General features: G+C 36.0%; 1 pseudogene; it reads left to right on the top strand.

Moving 5' to 3' along the window:
* The first annotated feature begins 6,831 nt into the window (after positions 1-6,831).
* LOC141589972 (uncharacterized) overlaps positions 6,832-16,177 on the top strand; it is a 170,151-nt pseudogene continuing 160,805 nt past the window's right edge.

The raw sequence follows: 16,177 nt of genomic DNA, 5'->3' as shown, positions 1-16,177 counted from the left end.
TGAACGAACGAAGAGAAGAGACAAGTAACGTAGTCCCTCTGCTCTGTCTTATACGAAAAATCCATCCTAAAACCTAATCTATGGACTAATTACAAAAGCCCATTAAATAATTAGGCGGAAAATAACTAGAGCAGGACAAACCACTCGATCGAGTGGAAATAAACCACTCGATCGAGAAATTATGCACCAATCCTCTCGATCGAGTAGAAATAAACTACTCGATCGAGCACTTCTTGCTTTGTCTCCTCTTGTGTATACTCGAAAGTGGTCGATCGAGCATCCTTAGGCATATAAAGCATTCGAGCGAGTATAAAATCTACTCGATCGAGCTGTTTAAGCACGTTAGACCTTGAATCACTTCCCGAATCCAGCTCACGCGTCTTCCAACTGTTAGATTTCCAAGCTTCGGCTCCTCATCCTCCATAAATGCATGCAAATGGGACGGATTAAGGCTCGGTTTAGCTCCTCTTTGGTCAATTCCTGCAAATTACAATAAACGGACCAAAGTAGACTATTCGTGGGTATTTGTAGCTAGATGCTACATAAAAAGTACAGAAATGCGTGTAAAAATGAGGTAAAAACCTTATATAAAAGACACGCATCAATGCCATTTTCGAAAATTCAACAAAATCGAAGCTTTCTTACCTTAAAAGAATGAGGAAGGAACGAGGAAGAGAATGGCGTAAAAATTTAGGGGAAAAGGTTGAGAGACGAGAGAGAAATCTGGGATTGAAGGAAACGGTTTCAATGGAGTACGGAGCTCTGTTTGTGTTTTGTTGCTGCTGCTGCATCTTTCGAAAAAAGAAGAAGAAGATGGAAAGAGGGGGTGGGGACGGGTAGGTGAGTGACAATAATAATAATAATAATAATAATAATAATAATAATAATAATAATAATAATAATAATAATAATAATAATAATAATAATAATAATAATAATAATAATAATAATAATAATAATAATAATAATAATAATAATAATAATAATAATAATAATAATAATAATAATAATAATAATAATAATAATAATAATAATAATAATAATAATAATAATAATATATTAATATATATATTAATAATAATAATAATAAATGAATTATAATAATATACATAAAGGAGATATTTAAAGGTAGGGTGTAAGAGGGTAGGTGAGTGTGTTGTCCATATAGGATAGGTCGAGAAAAGATTAGTCTCACAAGTGGAAATGTGACGGTCTATTGCTAGACGGAAGTTGAGACGGGGATTATTATTATTACTGTCACTATTATTGTCCGACCAAAACTATGTATACATATATTCTTATATAAATTATGCCTCAAAAATATAATTTAATAATATGTATTTTTATATAAATGAGCTTTTATATATTACTTTTATGAAAATCGTGTTTGACATAAAATTAATTAAATCGAATAATTCAAAAATATGAAATAAAGTAATCAAACGGTTTAATAAATTTTAAATGTCAAAATGGGAAATTCGCGGGTGTTACAGCACTGAACCGAGTTGAGGGTTTACTTGATCGAGTGGCTGACACTCGATCGAGTGGACGAGCACTAGACCGAGTGAGTGGCACTCGACCGAGTGGACTCGGCACTCGACCGAGTTCAAGTGAACAGCACCGATAAATGCTAATTTCGGGATTTCACCTTATCTTATACAAATCATTTCATCCTCTTTCCTTCTTACTTTAAACTCTCTCCCTTCTCTCTAAAACCCTCACAAACACATTCTTATGGGATCCAAGCTTGATTTGGTGGATTGTTCATCTTCTTCCTTTCTTCCTCCTACCTTGTAAGTGAGATCTACCCCTCTTTCATTTAGTTTGAACCCTAACTTTCGGGGGTTTTGTCTTGGGTGATTAATTGGTAGTTAGTACATGTAATATGGGTAATTAGTGGGTGATAATAAGGGATTTTTTAGTGTATTATAGTGTAGGATGTATTTGTGATAGTATTGTGTGGATTGTATAAGATGAGACGGTTTCATGAGACGGAATCGGGTCGGATTCGAGTAGGTTATGAAGATATGCTAAAAGGTTGGTTTATCCTAATCGGTTTCAATAATGTGTGTGCATATTTATGTGTCTTTTACATCATTTGCATATTATGAGTTGTATTGCATCACATGGTAAGGTTTGAGGATCTTAATGAGTCTCTTATATTGTTGGAAATGCCTTATAACATGATATTGGTTTATGAGGACTCAAGGAGTTCGGATAAATGGAGAAATAGATGTCTATGGCATGTTGGAGAGTGTATTCCATAATTAGTCTTACTTTGATGTATTGTGTTGCATATTATATCATTGTTGTTGTTGTTGTTGTTGTTGTTGTTGTTGTATATGTTGAGGATATGGTTGTTGTTGAGGAGACGTAAAACGGTTGGGAGACCGTCTTACACTTGAGTCGCCTCTTGGATCTTCCCACTCCAAGGGGGATGTGCACATTAATGACTTGAGTACGGAGGGACTCGTGTGGTTGAGGCACGACGCCTGGCAAAAGATCTGAGTCGCTCTCGGGCCCGGTACCACGGACGTGTTCCGAGTACCTATTGGTGAGTTGTGGTGTCGTGGGGATGTCCCTGGCACTGGTGGTTGTGGGTATGTCTAGGCGTGTCCCAGTACCGGCTTGGTGATGGTATAACAATGTCTCGTTCATATCATTAGCATGTTGCATATTCATATATTATGTTGTGTCTTATATTTAATATTGAAACTGACGTGTTCTGTGTCTGTGTAAATTATTGTCACCTATTTCCGGGTGGCCCGTGTCGATCCATATGATATTTCTGATCATATGGGGAGCAGGTTAAGTACAGGTTGGTTTGATGTCACGCGGGAAACGAGACGAGTACCGGACTTGAAGTCGAGTAGCATAGATAGATAACTTAGATGGTAGACAAGTTGTATAATGTCTAGTTCACATTTATTAACCATTTATTTAATCATTTGTAAATCACTAAATTTGTTATTTATTTAAGTTGTTTCTTAATTGCAACTCTAATTCACCGCCTTGGGAAAACGAGATGGTAACATCCTTCCATTACCTTGGCCGGGTAAGAAAGAGGTTTTACACTAATGATTCAACATGGTAAGAGTTTTTTTATCGACTAAGGAATATATTTTTACAGATAATCCTACTGGGAGTCTCGTGCATCACATGGGCTTTCCAACTAATATACAAAATATAGGAATTTTTTTTCTTTTTTGAAGCAAGAAGTAGGAAAGTTGACTTAGTTTTTATGGCAAGTTTAAATACTATTAAGGGATATTCTACGATGTACCCCTGAGTTTTTCAGTTTTCTATGTTGTACACCTCCTTTTTTTATATTCTACATTGTACCCCTAAATTTCTTACTTATTTCTCCATCATGACCTCGTTTAACTCTTGATTAACTTTATCACTATCACATAATCGTACTTTGACCTTTATTCTGACTTATTAATGTTGTGTCACTATCCTATATGAGAAACATCACAAATCACTTTTAATAAGCACAAACTACTATTAAAAATATCTGTTATGATTCATGACACGATAATGGAGATTTGATGAACTTTAAGTTAGATTCGTATACTATTTGGTGGGTTAATTGGTAATTCGGCCAATTAAGAAATAAATAAATAAGTTATCGAGTAATTGAAATGGTAAATAGACGATTTAATCGATCAATTAAGAAACTAAGTTAGACAATAAATAAGATCATGATATAAAAAATTGATAAAATTTAGGTGTACCTAATAGAATTTCAAAAACGTAGGGATACAACAAAGAATACAGAAAAACTTGAGGATACACCGTAGAATATCCCTACTATTAAACAATTAAGTTTCAAAATTTAGGAAAGTATTAAGCAATAAAGTAAGTGGATTTAAGGGGAAAAAAAAGTGGGTCATTTTGATGTGATCAAAGAGAATTGCCCAGAAAAAGCAAGTGCTGATTAAGAGAAATTAGCGAAAACGTAAAAGCGGATTAAGTCATCGAAAACAGCATTTGGACATTGTTGAACTAATTTGTTATTTGGTCATCAATTCGACCGAGTCATTGTGAGTATAAAGGTCAATGTTGGTCGGTTTCATGTGTTGGAGGCTTTGACGAATTGTGTTGTTGGTAGGGATGGCAATGGGTAGGGTCTGGGTAGGGTCCGCCTAGATCCGGACCCGACCCGAGATTTTCCCGGACTCGTCTCGACCTGGACCCGAAGGTCTAAAATTTGAGGACCCATACCCGGACCTTATGGGTAAGGGTAGGGTCTGGGTCTACCCGTGGGTCCGAGTTTCAGCCACTTTAGTAAAAAGATTAACAGTTATAGGGTCTATAATATTAAAAAAAAAAAATCATACTACTTGTTACGGTGTAAATTCATGTTTCATATTGGTAGTGTACGGTGAAAACTCATCTTTAGAAGTGTCCGCAAATATAATAGTAAGAGGCATTTTGGGAAGGAGCTTAAGAGTAAATTCGTGGGGACTTGGCCCAAAGCGGACCATATGGTACTATTATGGGTTTTGGACACAGATGCAGCAGAGGACCCAACACAAGTTATTCACGCTTCCACACAACAAAGATTTAATGTCAAGTAAATTTTGAGTTCTATTAGATTGGTGCCTGGGCATTTTAGGTCACTTAACTTTTCCCGCACCTAATCCTAACTTAGCCTGCTCTTTTCTTTTCTGAACAATTTCGATTCATTTAAGTTAAGCTTATCTCGATTCCGTTAAGTTTAGTTTAGTTCAACTTTAGTCAGTTCTGTTCAGCTCATTTCTACACAAAATTAACTTTTACTTCAACTGCATTCACTTCAGCTCAGCTCCATTCAATTTAGTTCAATTCAGTTAAACTCCGTTTAATTCAATTCAGCTCATTTCAGCCGAAAAGAACAGAGCTTAAATGGGTCCAAAACAGTTGCGACAACTCTTATATACTTAACTCATCGACCGTACTTAACTCCTCGACCAACTTTTTCTTGTAATTAACTTTTTCGATGACTGACTACACGTGTAAAAATTAACTTTATTAAAAAAATGAGTAAATTCTCATTTGTGACGGCCATATCTGTGGCAAGGCTGTGACGGGTCAAATTCTCATTTGTGAGTAGGTTCAGTCTCGGCTCGAAATTTTTAGCTCGAGCTCGGGTTCGGCTCGAAACTCGCCGAGCCAAAAAAACTGAAGGACGAGCTCGTTTTATCATTATATTATTTTCACTTTCTCGCCATTTGAATCTAACTAAATATAATAAGATTATAAAATATTAAAAAAATATTATATTATAATATACTAATAAATGTCTAAATAACATATAATTTGAAATAAAATTAATATTATAAGTATAAAATCTTATAAAAAGAGGTCAAACAAGCTTTCGAGCCAAGCCTTGTTGAACTCGGGCTCGGCTCGTATTTAGTCAAGCTCGACTCGAGCTCGAGCTTGAGCTTGGTTTCAGCGAGCACGAGCCGATTCGGAGGGTTTGACAAGCCGGCTCAGATCATTTATAGCCCTACTTACGAGTTTCATTTTTTTTAAAAATATTTATAATCAATTACTCCCGCCAAATATATATGTTCTTCTCATTTCTCTATTATAGGTGAGTAGTATTTTAATGAAATGGGAAGAATATTAAAATTTGGAGGGAGTATTATTTTGCTATTGCTACAAGTCTAGAACTTCCACTGGGGTCGAAGCTCCCAAGTCCTTAGTACACAAACCGCCCCCGCCAAATTCCTCTCGTCCCCTCTTGGCCGCCATTGTTAAGCATCACATTTTAATCCATGTAAACTTATCTTTCAGTTGTAACCTCGAACTGCTTTATAATTAATGACACAATACTGTATACTAATTGTTTATTTATTGACTGTATATAGTTATTAATTTCAATTCAGGGAAGTGTTACACAAGATGATAGCAGCAGTATCATGGGTGCCCAAAGGGGTCGCGAAGATGGTCCCGAAAGTTCGGATCCTCCTTCTAGAGGAAATGGAAGAGATGCTGTTATCTAGTGCTCTTGATGCTCCGTATGTTCCCCTTTTTCACTAAACTGGTTGCGCTTCTTTACGTTCTTATTATGTTTGTACTTTTATATTTCCCCGTCATTTTGAAATAGTCTCTTTTCAATAGTATTAGGGCAGTGTTATTGTGCTTGTATGTTTTACATGGTTTGTCCAATTTACGTGACAGCATTACCTCAGTACCTCAAAATTAGCTCTTTTTAAGTTGGAACGGGTCATATGTACGCAACCTTAGGTTTCTAATGGATCCTTGATGAACAATGTGCCAATTGTTTACTTATAATATTATACAACATTATGTTCGTTTTCAGAAAAGAAATCTAAAGTCGTGGTGGTGTATAATGGGTTATATGATGTTTTAATGTGGCTCTCTTTAATCTTGTATTGCACTCATACAGTAGGGTAAACTATTGTCTATGTGTGGTCTAAATCGGAGTTGGGCGAAGGGGGGCCTCTTTTTTTATACTGCACTCATATGTTTCAAGCACATGTTTCTTGGGATTCAGTACATGTAAATGCTAGTGACAACATGGTGGTTGCATGCTCTTCTTTTAGACTATCTTTTTAAATTTTATGTTTAGATTGTTGTTTTTATAGAATTATCTTTAAATGGTGCATGGAACTGGTAGGTATGGGGATCATGAAGAAGAAGAAGAAGAATTAGAAGAAGAAGAAGAAGAAGAAGAAGAAGAAGAAGAAGGAGAAGTGGACATTGCCAAGAGGGCTGATGAGGTTGCACTTGCCTCAACCGCCGCAGAAGCACTAGGCAAACATTTAAATGACATAGCAGAAGCACTAAGGGAACTTGACATGGACATTCATGATGATGACGGAAATGATGGTAGATCTTAAACTTATAGGGTGTTTTGTGCATTGTACTGCTGTGTTGGTACTCTTTGTAGCTGACTATAAATTCTTTTGTCATTTAGATGAACTTTAGTATAACTTTCTCTTACCTTCTCTTTCGGTTTTCCTCTCTCCACATTTTTTCCCGCCTATTGTCATTTTACCATTGTATCTTTTTCTCTCTCTATTTTGTAATTGCATTCGCCCTCAATTTGGGACCCCATTTTGACTTGTAACTTATCATTGTTGTCGCTAGTGTGGCCTTGTGATCATGCTTTCTTTCATGAAATCTAGGCATTGAAGTATTCAGCATAAGGCTTGGTGATCCTTTCTAACCAAGTAATGAATTGGATCCATACCTAAAGGATGAGGCTGTAAGTAATACACACCATATCTCCCTCCGTATAGATATATTGTTTGCAATTTGATTACAATGTTGAATTATGTTTTCTTTTCAGCAGGATGACTCTGAGGATGAAGCGGACATTTTCAGAAAAGCAAAGGATTCTGTTATTGCTTGTGCTCGAAAAGACGAAGAACTAAGTCAACTTGAGGTATGTGGTGATCTTAAATGTTTCTTCTTCTGTATGTGCACATTCTTTAATATGCCTTTTTAGTTACTCCTAGATCGAGAAATGGGCCACGAAATATGCCTGGATTACTGGATACTCTCTGGAACTTGCATCATTTCTTTGTCATGGATCGTGGGTTATTGATGTGTAAATGTGTCGTTGATCTTTTTGTATGGTCTTAGTCGATGCTTGCTGGAACTTGCATAATTTCTTCGTAGTAAGTATTTAAATAACACCCACAAGGCCACAAGGAATGTTAGCAAATGAATTTGAAAGAGAATTGGGTTTCTGATATGGAAAATGAAAGACTAAACAAAAAACTATATATAATAGGAGATCAAGAGGTTTTAATAGTGCAAAAATGAAGACAGTATGCAAAAAGCAGCCCAGGGAGCCACTGAATTATCTAGCAAATTTTACCATTTGAAGGACCTGCGAGATCCCAATAAACCCGATGGCCTCTGGTTGTGCCTTGTGAACTCGCTGTAAGAGTGCATAGAACCCAGTGAGAACGAGTAATACGACCGGTGGTTGGGCTATACTCCCTATAGGTTTAGTGTGATTTTACCGTGCCTTGTGGTCTTCACTTATTCCCTGTTGCTGGCAATTAAGCCAGCAGACTTGTCTTCTGTTTTCACTCCTCCAAAAGGTTAATCCATACAACCTATATCCCTTGTAAGCTTCTTAATTTACTTTTACAGCTATCTATTAACTCTGCATACTTCTCTAGTTCAATGGTGACTGATTGAATGATGTTGGCTCCTATCAAAAAATTAGGCAAAGCCAAATTCTTGAGGAAAATATGCATTTGTTTACTCGAGAAGACCAATAATGCAAATACCGGCATTGAGCACACAAAGGGAATTGTGGGGCAGTTTTAGAACAGTAAGAGACGTCTAGACTCAAGGATTCAGAATATATATCAAACACTTGTATGGTCATAGTCATCCTTTAGTTGGGAGGAGTGGTGTCTTTGTGCATGCAATTAAGTGGCGTAGATCACACACTTCTTTGACTCTGTTAATTTCAACTAGTTTATGGTATCTCGACAATTGGGTTTATATCTTAGAGGAAATAGAAGATGGTCCAAATTTGTACATTCACCATGCTATCATCATCTCAGCATTCCCTTTATGCACAGCATGACTTGACTATCCGCTGAAGGGTGGCGAAAGAGGTATGACACTGATAAGTTTCTCATATTTGTTACTCAATTATTTAGTCCCAAATCTTACTCAATCACCCATAGTATTAAATCTTGGTATTGGTCATGATTGCGGAATTGGTAGCCGAAGCCTTATCTCACTGCATGCAATGATGCATGTCATCTCTCCTCAAAACCCAGTAAAACTTGTTTGCAGTACGCTATCTTACAAAACCTATATATCTCAGTCGCTTTTGGGTGTCGTGGCCGATATTAAAACATGGGTTCACCCACTGATTGTTATTTATTGGAGATGTAATTATGGGTTACTCCCTCTATCCAGTTAATTTGTTGTCCTATTCCATTTTAGGGTGTCTCAGTCAACTGTTATCCTTTATATTTTAAGAATGAAATTGATGAGCAATTTAATCATTCACATACAATGAGAATCGAAAGTGGACACTTCCAAGAGAGCTGATGAGGTTGCACTTGCCTCAGCCACTGCAGAAGCACTAGGAAAAGAATCAAATGACATAGCAAAAGCACTAAGGGAACTTGACATGGACAAGTATGACAATGACGGAGATGATGGTAGATCTTAGACTTATAGGATGGTTTGTGCATTGTACTGCTGTGTTGATACCAGGGTTACCGGATTCGCAATTCGTTCAATTCGCTTTCTTAATTCTAATTCGTGATTCGCTCAATTTAGCGAATTCAATTCGCTGGCGAATTACATTATTTTAAAATTCGGTAATTCGTCGAATCCAATTCGCAAAAGGATTATCCTTTTATATTAACAAAGCTAAAAAAAAATAATCTTCCTGTCAGAAATCAAAATCAAATTAAAGCTAAATCTACAAATCTACAATAGTGAATCAAATTATTGTGCTTGGCTTCAAAGTTCAAACTTCAAAATAACCAAGTATCTTGTCTATACTTCAATTTTTCCTCAATTTTTTTGGTTTTTAGCATAATCATATAATTCGCTCATCTCAGCAAATAATTCGCGAATTGGGGCGAATTAAGAAGAAAATGAATTGCGAATTAATTCGTTCGAATTAATTCGCAATTCGGAGGGGGGCGAGCGAATTAGGTAACCCTGGTTGATACTGTTTGTAGCTGACTATAAATTCTTTTGTCATTTAGATGAACTTTAGTATCTGTAAACTTTATCTGGCCTTCTCTTTCGGTTTTTCTCTGTCCACATTTTTTTCCCGCCTATTGTCATTTTACCATTTTATCTTTTTCTCTTTCAAATTTGTTATTGCTTTCGCCCTCAATTTAGGACCCCATTTTGACTTGCAACTTATCATTGTTGTCGTTGCCCGCTGGTGTGGCCTTGTGATCATGCTTCCTTTCATGAGATCTAGGCATTGAAGTATTCAGCAAAGGGCTTGGCGATGCTTTCTATCCAAGTAATGAATTGGATCCATACCTAAATGATAAGGTTGTAAGTAATACACACCATGTATCCCCTCATATAGATATATTGTTTGCCATTTGATGACAATGTTGAATTATGTTTTCTTTTCAGGACGATGACTCCGAGGAAGAAGCAGGCATACCCATAAAAGCGGAGGATTCTATTATTGTTTGTGCTCAGAACGACGAAAAACTCAGTCAACTTAAGGTATGTGATGATCTTAAATGTTTATTTTTATGTATGTGGACATTCTTTATTATGCCTTGCTAGTTACTCCTAGATCGAGATATGGGCCACGAAATATGCCTGGATTACTGGATACTCTCTAGAACTTGCATCGTTTCTTTGTCATGGATCTTGGGTTATTGACGTGTGATTGTGTGATTGATCTTTTTGTATGGTCTTAGTCGTTACTTGCTGGAACTTGCATAATTTCTTCGTAGTAATTATTTAAATAGCACCCACAAGGCCACATGCCCACAAGGAATGTTAGCTAATGAATTTGAAAGAGAATTGGGTATCCGATATGGAAAATGAAAGACTTAACAAAAAATCCTTTATAATGGGAGATCAAGAGGTATTAATAGTGCAAAAATGAAGATAGTTCGCAAAAAGCAGCCCGAGGAGCCACTGAATTATTTAGCAAATTTACCGCCTGAAGGACCTGCAAGAGCCCAATATGCCTGATGGCCTCAGGTTGTGCCTTGTGAACTCATTGTAGGAGTGCATATTACCCAGTGAGAACGGGTAATAGGGCCGGTGATTGGGCTATACTTCCTGTAGGTTTAGCGTGATTTTATCGTTCCTAGTGGTCTTCACTTATTCCTTGTTGTTGTGCAATTAAGCCAGCAGACTTGTCTTCTGTTTTCACACATCCAAAAGGTTAATCCTTGCTACCTACGTCCCTTGTAAGCTTATTAATTTACTTTTACACCTATCCATTAACTTTGTATACTTCTCTAGTTCAGTGACGACTCATTGATTGATGTTGGTTCGTATCAAAAAATTATACAAAGCTAAATTCTTGAGGAAAATATTCATTTGTTTAATCAACAAGACCAATAATACAAATACTGGCATTGAGCACACAAAGGGAAATGTGGGGCAGGTTTAGACCAGTAAGAGGCGTCTAGACTCAAGGATTCACAATATATATCAATCTTCTTGTATGGTCATAGTCAACCTTTAGTTGGGAGGAGTGTTATCTTTGTTGAAGAGTCTATCGATCCGAAATACTCAAGAGGGGGGTGAATTGAGTATAAAAACTTTAGCCCACTTTTTCGAATGTCTGTATGAGCGTGAATTATTAATTAATTATTTAAAGTTTATTGATTAATCATTAACTAATTAACTAAACAAATTAAAACGTAAAGAAACGAACGAAGGAAAACGAGTGACACACGTGATTTTGAAGTGGTTCAGTTTCACAAGTCGAAACCTACGTCCACTATTCTCGATTAATAATTTTAGTACCTTTCTACGGATTATAAAATTACTAACCCACTCGTACAACTAACTCTAGTTGTAACTCAATTGAGTACCGTTAAATACTTAATTTTGTCTAACTTACGTTAATAAGAAAGCACTAGATTGTTCTTCTAATTTGTTCACACAATTGAACGAGTAAGAAACAATGTAAAGTACTATTATCCAATAACGTAATCAATGAAAGTAAATGACAATATGAAGCACGACTTTTCGTAAGGATTTTCGAATTGCAAAAACAAATTAATTACTCGATAAAGCGTTTACTCGATTTGTTTACAAAAAGGATGTTTATAATTGCGAAAAGTTGTTTTTAAATATTGAAGCACTTGTGTATATATAGTAGATAGGAGAGCTAGGGTTTAGTGAAACCCTAGAGGTGTCGTGCGATCCTAATAGATTGTTTCACAAGAAACAAATCTTATCTTCTCTTACCTTAATTCAATTAATATTTCATATAAGTAAATAAGGTAAATCTATAAAATTGTTAAGATAAGAAAGTATCTTACAACAACTTTATTCTAGAGTTAATCCAATAGATTACTTGTACAAAGGGCTAGTGCAAAGTTGACGACGACTCATAAGCCTGCCGTCTTATTTCGAAACTCTATATAAAATATTAATGCGTGAATTAGGGTTTAGATCTTAGATAAATTTGAGAATTCTAGATAGCATGACAACTCATAAGTTGTTTTACTACTCAATAGGATATCCATCAATTTATTTGATCTAGTCAAACTCGTAGCTCCTTTCTAATATATTCACACATATTTTCGAAAAACATATTAAAGATTTAACCTTCGAAAATCAATTTTAAAACTCTAAAATCGTGACTTCATATTGTAGCCTAAAGTTATAGGTCAAATGACTATACCATTAAGCTCGGTAAGTAAAGTTATAGGTGAAATAGCTATAACTTTAGCTATAACTTTACCTTCTCAACATTACTTCTATAAATACCGTCAATGGACGATGTCCTATACTAGCTAATCTTCCTGGAGATCTTAAGTATACGGATCATCTCTTCATTTTGATCATAAGCTCTTCATCTTGAGCTTCTTAAAGACTTGATCATGCCTTTTGCTTAAGTGATCATTGTAGTCAACAATGCTTTTAAGAATCTTCAATGTTATAGCTCTAGCAGCTATAACATTACCTTAATGATGCTTCACAAATCGTCAATGTTATAGACATGAATGCTATAACATTTCTGGCTTATATTGTAGTCCCTATTTAATCTAACCAAGACTAAACAAACGATTACGAGCAACAGATATATACATATTACAAAGTATACTTGTCATTATCAAAACACAACATATAACTATATGGTCCAACATTTGTGCATGCAATTAAATGGCGTAGACCACACATTTCTTTGACCCTGTTTCAACTAGTTTGTGTTATCTTGACAATTAGGTTTATATCTTTGAAGAAACAGAAGATGGTCCAAATTTGTACATTCACCATGATATCATCATCTCAGCATTCCTTTTATGCACAGCATGGCTTGACTGTCCGCTAAAGCGTGGAGAAAGAGGTATCACACTGATAAGTTTCTCATATTTGTTACTCAATTACTTAGTCCCAAATCTTACTCAATCATCCATAGTATTTAATCTTGGTATTGGTCATGATCGTGGAATTGGTAGCCGCAGCCTTATCTCGCTACATGTAGTGATGCATCTCTCCTTAAAATCCAGTAAAACGTGCTTGCGGTACGCTAACTTACAAAATCAAGAAATCTTAGTCGTTTTTGGGTGTCGTGGCAGATATTAAAACATGGGTTCACCCACTAAATGCTATTTATTGGAGGTGTAATTATGTGTTAATATTTTGTACAATAAAATTAAGCATAAACATGAGGGCATGATTCCAAGTATGAGAACTCTTTGAATCCTATATTGTGTAGGACATAGGAGATCCAACTAAGAAGAGGCTAGATTTTTGAGTTGCTTATTTTGTGTTGTTGGTTAAATAAATCCTCAAATAAAAACTATTGAAATTGAAGAAACTTGGTTGCTGCCACTATTCATTGCATTGTCTAGGTAGTGTTAGGAAATATTCACCCCTGTCGACTGTCGTATAATATTTTTTACAATTCCATTGCTTGATTTGTCGGAATTGGTTTACTAATGGTAAGTAGAAATGAGACACGACTTTGTTTTGGAACGCCTTGGAGGAAGGCACATTGAGGTGCCGACAATATCCTTGCATGATGCCTGAGCGGTACTCGTACACAATATGCATATTTTCTCATCATTAACTTATGGCCCTTTTACCTTTTGTCTGTTTGTTGATTAGTAAGCTTGTTTTGAAATTAGTTTTAATAATTAACTGTAAAAATGAGTAAAAACAGAATGTTTATTTTGTTCCATAAATTACGTTCTTATATGGTTGACCTTGTTGCTCCAACTGATGTCATTCTCTAAACTTCCCTCACTTATTTTTTTTTGTCCTCGACAGGAAATTTCATTGCTGCAGCCTATCGGCTCGATGGAACCTTCAATTGAAATATGGGACCTTGATACTGTGAGTTTTATACCTTGTGCTTGTTTGGTCACCCCTAGAAATTCATGGTAGTTGAGAAATCCCATGAATTGAATAAATGTGACTTGTTTGGTTGACATTATTTTTGTCAAAATGGGTGAATTGCAAACTCATGTGATTTTTCAATGCCTACAAAATGGAGGAATTAAACTACCTACTTCACCCTTGGTCATTCAAATTTCCCATGAATTGAATGCCTACATGGTTAACTAAACAAATTTATAGAATGCACATGAAATTAGATGAAGAAATTAATTCATGTGAGTTGAATTTTCCTAGGAATTTTCATTACCTATGTCAACTAAACAAGCACCTTATGACTGGAATTTTAATGAACAGTAGGTTGTTTAAGCTAATAAGTTTATGAAGTCTGTTACATGATTATTATGTTTGTAACAGATTGATGAGGTTGAGCCCTCATTAGTATTGGGTGGTGTTATTGAGATGAAGAAAAAGAAGAAAGGAAAGAAGGTAAAATTTTGAAACACCCTCAAATCTACTGTTTTAATTATGCACTGCCTTAATTGAAACACCCTTCACCCCTTCACGTTCCCATTTGTCTGACTTTTTGCGTCATTGTTCTTCCTTTCCCTCAAAAATCTATCAAGTATGAAGAATACATCCACACTGACTCGGTTCTTGGTCTGGCATGGAACAAAGAATTCAGGTTTGCCAGTTTTTCTATTTGTTTTAGTTTAGTTTCTCTTCCATAGACTTCTCCTGCAGGATTCTTGAAAGGCAAAACGTGCTTAATTCTTTTTATTCAACACTATAGGAATATACTTGGTAGTGCTAGTCTGACAAACGAGTGAAGATATGGGATGTTGCTATCCGGGCATCCCGAGCTCAGCCCGAGCATTCTGAAGAGCAGCTCGAGTGGCCTGAAGAGCAACCCGGGCGTCCCAAGGCTCAGCCCGAGCGTCCCACACGCGGGACGGGCGTTTCCCTGAGCAATATGAGCATCCAACATGAACAGGACGTGGGGCTCCTTAGGGACTTGTAAGGCGTTAATCTTCATCTTAGGGACTTAATCGTCATTTAAGCCCTTAGTTACCCTAATACTTGTACTTAGTATAAATACTCCATTGTATTAAGAGATGAGCACCAAGTCATTAGAATAGATTAGGAATCAATTAGCTGAATTACATATTAATCCTTCCTTAATTATTGTTGAAGAATCCTTAGATCTAGTTGGGTAATTGAAAGATTATTTGGGGTTTATTGAAGAATTGACAACTCTTCATTCATCAATCAAGTTTTCTTCTATTATTCTTTCCTTTCGTTTGTTCATCATAAGTTTGGTACATTTCTTTTACTCCTTGCTTAATTAATTGTTCATTGCTTTACTCATTCATCATGTTTAGGCTTGTTAATATGATTGACACCCTTGTTAGCATGTTTCCTATGACCATGAGTGAGTAGTCTCCTAGCTAGGGTTAGTGAGGAATTAGGGGAATTAATCATGGGGGTAGATCTATACTTAATATAATATGTTTTCATATGATTGCTTGCTTGTTATAGTTCCAACTTATGCACATGTTATGCTTGATGAAATGCTTGATTGACAACCTAGCATGAATCTCTTATCCATTCAACAAGACTTGTAAGATATAAACTAACTCAACGCTTGTTAGACCATGCATATATTTGAATAGGAAGAAACTAAGTCGACTTGTAGGTGTTGTAAAGTCTTGACCGACTCGGCTCCGAGACCCAAATCTTTCTAGGAATTGTAAGACATAAACTAACTCGATTCCATTACAACAATAATTTGCTTGTATCTTTGTAAACTTGTTTGTATGATTTTCACCATGATCCCCTTATAATCCCATGACACCCTACTGCCTTTTATCAATTATTTACATTCCCATTTACTTTACTTGCTTTGTTTTTCCATTCATTTTCTTTTACTTGTTTCGTAGTTTAGATAACCATCTCAATCCAAACTAAATTGTGACACCCTAAGACATAGCTACTTGCAATCGGTAACTTAATCCAATACCCGTCCCTTAGGATCCGACCTTTACTCACCACTCTACTAAGAGTAGTTTGTTAAGTTTATAAATAGTGTTTGATAGGGAGAATAGACGACAATTCGACCTTCATCAAAAAGGGCGTCGTTGCCGGGGACGGTGTTCAATTGAATTGT

Source organism: Silene latifolia, chromosome 7, assembly GCF_048544455.1.
Source record: "Silene latifolia isolate original U9 population chromosome 7, ASM4854445v1, whole genome shotgun sequence".
Taxonomy (NCBI): Eukaryota; Viridiplantae; Streptophyta; class Magnoliopsida; order Caryophyllales; family Caryophyllaceae; genus Silene; species Silene latifolia.
Note: the sequence above shows the minus strand (reverse complement) of the source record. Positions and strands in the feature narration are given on the sequence as shown.